Here is a 6,327-nt window from a genome sequence, read left to right on the forward strand (position 1 = left end):
TTTTTGATTCGATTCTTTTTCCTTTTTTTCCCTTTTTTTGCTTTTTGTCTGTATTTCTCTTTATCGTTGTCTTGTATATACTGATGCCCCCCTTACTCAATGCCCTCCAATGGGCCTGTTGAGACGTCCCCCTGGGTTACCGACCGCCAAAGAGAGGGAATTCCACTCAATCCCTTTCCTAGTTTCCCTCTTGGCTACACGTCTCAAGAACTCTACACACAGGGACTCGTGCTGGGGCCGGGAAGTGAGAGACGCTACGACTTGTTCCTAATTACAGACATATTTAATCGAATAGTAATTGCAAATGGAGTACACACATACTGCCCGCATACAACATATACACAAAATTATAATACATGAATAAAACCCTCGTGATGCGTGACACAGGATACATAATCTAAATAGCTGCTACAATGCAACGGCGCGAACAATCAAGGTCATAGAGTTAAAGAAAACATAGCGCAGAAACAGGACTCAGTAATGGTAACGCACGAGGACACACAAAACGAAGTTACTAGTGAATAAAACCGCGCAATGTCTCAACCTGCCGCCTCCCCTCCCGCAAAGTTCGTTTAAATATAGAAAGGGATGTAGCTCATCTCACGAGTGAGTCCATGATGTCGCAGGCCTAGCGGCTCGTTGTTCGGGTCGGTTTGGGTCGAGGCTCGTGAGTTGTCTTCCGGGTCGCGGTCCAATCCTTCTAGCTACTCTCGACTCTCTTGATCTCTTCCGTCCTCATCGTCTCCACCATCCTCTTCATTGCCTCCCTCAGTCGCCATCTCGTCGTCTCTACTCTCTATCTCATTCCATCCTCTGCCTCGGTCCTCATCTCATCGTCTCTCATCTCGATCTCATCGCCTCGCATTGCACTCCGTCCCGATCGTGGTTCCGCGGCCGCTTTTCGTAGACCCCGACTCCGCCCCTCCGTGACACCCAACCAATTGTCACCATTTGCACAAAATATTTCCTTGTCGGCCAGCTTGCATCAGCCTGACGACCGCCCCCCATAGCCCACAGCCACGCAAAACCCTCTCCTGAGGCAAAACAGAGCAAGAAATGCACAAGCGCAAAACTTGGGGAGGGCAATCGGCAAACTTTCCATAGATGAGGGGGCGCCCAGGAATTTCAAAGGCCAAACAAAGCGCGCCGCCTCTTATGTCCAACGCGCAGTGTTCTGAGCGCCGCGCAGAAATGCCTCTGGCCGTTCCTATCGCTCCCGTTTCTGCTGCGCCAGACGACCACATGTCAAGGTCGTGTTTCAACGCTTGTAACAGGCGTCTTCGGTACGGTTCCTCGTATTTGCCACTTCTCCCCGAGTGTCGCAGGCGGTCATTCACGGAAGACGCGGTAATAAGCCCTGGGAGCAATGGAGGGAAGGCCTCGCTGGCGGCCATAAAACCGAGGGGTGCGCATGGCGTCTCGCCGCCGCAGTGACCGCCGCCCAAGGACGCTGCCACCCGATTCTGGTGTTTGCGTGGTGGGCCCCGCGATGACCATTGACAAAAGCTTTCAAGAACCCCGCTGCGGATTGCTGTCTTCGTCGTCTCCGGTGGGAAGGGGAAGGGGTCTTCTTTTCTTCGAGGCGTCGGTTAAGAGAATGGGTGTAAGCACTTTGGCCGGGGGTCCGGTCAGCCCAAGTCGGACGTCACAATCCCTCCTTCTTACAGACGAATTTTCCCAGCGGGGAAATTCATACACGAGCAAAGCGGGCGCGTAGCGTTTTCGGGCGACGCAGCGAAATTGAGACATCGCGGCAGTCATATAAATAAGACATGCGCACACCGAACACTCGCGATTCAGTCCCCGCGGTAGCACGTCGCCGAAAAGAATCCATTTGCGATTCACTCGCACATCAAGTCCACCAAGAAGCAGTTCGATGTCGCATATCGGCCGCGCACAACAGACCTGAAGTGCTGAGTGGTGCCGGAGAGACTCGTGGATGATGCGCAGAGAAACCGCGCACTAGTCACAATCGCACATCCGCCGTACGATATTGAACGCAACGTTCTGTCATGTCGGCGGATAGTTTACCACCACGCGAGCACATCACACACTTGACCCGCAATGTCCACCTTCAGCACAATCGAACTTCGGATTTACACACACAAACTATCTCAATACATAATACTACGCATGCACTTAAAGAAATACGATCACTTCGATCGGGATAGACACACAAATCATCTCAATACATTTACATACTACGCATGCACTTAAAGAAATACGACCTTTTCGATCAGGATAGACACACAAATTATCTCAATACATTTACATACTACGCATGCACTTAAAAAGAAATACAATCTTTTCGATCATCTCAATCTAAACGAAAGGCAGGATGGCGGAGGAACATAGGTCATGTGGGTAACAACACCGAACTACACTCGTGCATGGTCTGCCGCCCGATCCTCTGCCGCACCTGTCTGTGAGGGAAAGGGACTTTCATCGTTAATCCCGCGTTTGAATGAACCGAGACCTGCGCGTACCTGCTATTTGGTACAACTGTGACACTGGCCGCTGTGCACCAACAACGATCGCGACGCTCCCTTCCTCCTAACGAGGCGCGACACGTTTCCGTGTGGGGAGACGCCTTGACCATATCTTTACCCGATCTTTCATCGCTTCTCGTCGATACCAGGGTTCCTACATCTTTCCCAATACGGCGGCTCTCCCCGCCTCCTAACGAGGCACGACACTACGGTGTAGGGAAAACGCCGCAGTCTACCCCCTATCTCTACACGTACATTTCGTCTCATCATCTGTTCCGCAGTGCCCATCGGCGTATATCGACTGACCACTTCACATCATCTACCTAAATTGGGCCACAGCTGCCAGTCACGTACCTTGTCTCTCTAAGCCTTCCCGTTTCCCAAAATAGTCCCCTGTCAACCTCCTCCCCGACAAGCGGCGAGATCTCGGCAACCTCACATGCACTGACTCCACGCTCCTCCACCATCATTAGGCATCACTCAATCGCCAACTACAGATACCGCGTGCAACGCAAAACCACAATAATCGAGTAAACTACCTGCCTCATTTCAAAACACATTCTACAAAAAAAAAAAAAAACAAGTCTGCAGGTCAAAGTAAAAACAAGATCTACGGGAGGCGAAAACTTCGACACAATGCCTACACAAAAGTAATGAAAGCAACATATGAGGAAAAATCATAGAATACAAAATGACAATCAACACTATGGACACCCTATAACCCCGACATAGCAGGTAACGCGCAGACCAGCGTTTTTCATCACTACTTATCTCCTAATTAACTGCACGCCTGCCGTCCGGTTGGGCTACCGCTACTTATCAACATAAGCGGGTCAAGCGTAGGCCCGCGGTGAGCCCATGGCTCTAGCCAATCCCAGAGCGCTCTGCATCTACCCTGATGTAGACCTTCTCCCCGACTCTGAGTTTTGGGTCTTCGTTGTAGGGCCCGAAGCCCCGCTTGCTTAACTCAGCTTCGGAGCGGAGCGTTGACGAAGCTACTTTATGAGGCCGCTGTTGCGTGAGCTCGGTGCGGTGTTTGTCGAGTGTGCTGCAGTTACCCCTTGGCACCACAAAAACCACCCCTTCGTAATCTTGGCATTCTTCAGTCTTATCTACCCTCGCCATCGTTTGGCATCCGTGTCCACCAACGCACCGACCATTTTGTCCTCCGAAAACTGGATCTCCCTTAACTTCAAATATGCCACTCCAACTGGTAATGCCTCATCGTCTCGAGGAACCTTCAAGGTAGGAACTGCAGTCAACCCGTCTGTCTCCAAGCTACCGAACTCGACGCTCTCTGTCTCGACCGAGGGCGCAGGCACGCAGGCCTTCCTTACCAGTACACACTCCCCTAATGGCGAAACAACGGGCTCCTCTACCTGGGAAATCACATTAATCTCATCTGCCGCCAGCGAATTGCGCTCCGTTTTTACGGCGCTTCTTTCCTCGTGAACGTCTACCACTGATATCGACATCTGCCCGTCGCTGTCACCAGAAGAACTCACGCCTAGTTTTCCCGAACCGGATTTCGGCACCGTTTCCTCACTGTCACGGCCTTCGTGCATACGGCGGTCACCTGTCGGGTTCCACTGTCGCCGCTGGTACCGGTGGCATCCTTGCCAGAAGTGGCCAAAACCGCCGCAGTTATAGCGTAAACCGGGATAAGGGGCTGGTGTTGGGAATTCCTGCCAATCCTCCCTCACGGCATCACGTACTTTCAAGCTCTGCTCTACGAGGTTTTCGAGGCGGTCAAGGCGGCTACGCATTTCATGCACATCTGAGTTCTCTCCGACGTATCGGACGGGGAACGAGCGGCTCTGCGACAGTTTCCCATTAAGCTCCTCTCTGACCGCCACCTCAATGGCCTCGCCAAATGTTTTCGGGTCGCGAGAAAGAACAAATCTCCTGATCGGATCTCGCAGGCCCGCCAGGAATCGGGATAGCATATCCTCGGCCAGCATTTCGCGGCGCACCTGAGCCTTCATTGGATTTTCGTCGCTAGTGTCCACCAGTGTGGCATTCCCGAGTATGCGCACGCGACTCGCAAATGACCGCACCTCCTCCCCCTCATTCTGCCTCGCGTTCAAGAACTTTTCCATTTTGATGATGAATGGCTCTGTGTCAAACCTCTTGAGGGCCAAGGATCTGAACTCAGAAAAATCTGTCGCCGCAGCGACGCCATCGTCCCACCACGCAAAATCGTGCGCCGCGCCTGTCATCTTGCATCGTGCAATTCCAATCAGCTCACCATCTTGCCATCCTCCCAAACGACCAACCTGCTGTAATATTTCCAAGAAGTCCCGAATATCCGGGCCCGTAGCGTCTCCCGTAAACGACGGAACCATGTTTACTAACATTAGCGCGCTCATTTCTTCTGCGCCACCGCAGGTAACCTGCATAGCCTGCTTGTTCATCTTGCCGTCTCTCCTTCCCTAGTACGAGGGTGAAGGCTCGCACCGTCACCCCAGCAGAAATCCCACCGCTGCCACCACTTGAGACGTCCCCCTCGGTTACCGACCGCCAAAGAGAGGGAATTCCACTCAATCCCTTTCCTAGTTTCCCTCTTGGCTACACGTCTCAATAACTCTACACACAGGGACTCGTGCTGGGGCCGGGAAGTGAGAGACGCTACGACTTGTTCCTAATTACAGACATATTTAATCGAATAGTAATTGCAAATGGAGTACACACATACTGCCCGCATACAACATATACACAAAATTATAATACATGAATAAAACCCTCGTGATGCGTGACACAGGATACATAATCTAAATAGCTGCTACAATGCAACGGCGCGAACAATCAAGGTCATAGAGTTAAAGAAAACATAGCGCAGAAACAGGACTCAGTAATGGTAACGCACGAGGACACACAAACGAAGTTACTAGTGAATAAAACCGCGCAATGTCTCAACCTGCCGCCTCCCCTCCCGCAAAGTTCGTTTAAATATAGAAAGGGATGTAGCTCATCTCACGAGTGAGTCCATGATGTCGCAGGCCTAGCGGCTCGTTGTTCGGGTCGGTTTGGGTCGAGGCTCGTGAGTTGTCTTCCGGGTCGCGGTCCAATCCTTCTAGCTACTCTCGACTCTCTTGATCTCTTCCGTCCTCATCGTCTCCACCATCCTCTTCATTGCCTCCCTCAGTCGCCATCTCGTCGTCTCTACTCTCTATCTCATTCCATCCTCTGCCTCGGTCCTCATCTCATCGTCTCTCATCTCGATCTCATCGCCTCGCATTGCACTCCGTCCAGATCGTGGTTCCGCGGCCGCTTTTCGTAGACCCCGACTCCGCCCCTCCGTGACACCCAACCAATTGTCACCATTTGCACAAAATATTTCCTTGTCGGCCAGCTTGCATCAGCCTGACGACCGCCCCCCATAGCCCACAGCCACGCAAAACCCTCTCCTGAGGCAAAACAGAGCAAGAAATGCACAAGCGCAAAACTTGGGGAGGGCAATCGGCAAACTTTCCATAGATGAGGGGGCGCCCAGGAATTTCAAAGGCCAAACAAAGCGCGCCGCCTCTTATGTCCAACGCGCAGTGTTCTGAGCGCCGCGCAGAAATGCCTCTGGCCGTTCCTATCGCTCCCGTTTCTGCTGCGCCAGACGACCACATGTCAAGGTCGTGTTTCAACGCTTGTAACAGGCGTCTTCGGTACGGTTCCTCGTATTTGCCACTTCTCCCGAGTGTCGCAGGCGGTCATTCACGGAAGACGCGGTAATAAGCCCTGGGAGCAATGGAGGGAAGGCCTCGCTGGCGGCCATAAAACCGAGGGGTGCGCATGGCGTCTCGCCGCCGCAGTGACCGCCGCCCAAGGACGCTGCCACCCGATTCTG

This window comes from Rhipicephalus sanguineus, chromosome 5, assembly GCF_013339695.2.
Source record: "Rhipicephalus sanguineus isolate Rsan-2018 chromosome 5, BIME_Rsan_1.4, whole genome shotgun sequence".
Classification (NCBI taxonomy): Eukaryota; Metazoa; Arthropoda; class Arachnida; order Ixodida; family Ixodidae; genus Rhipicephalus; species Rhipicephalus sanguineus.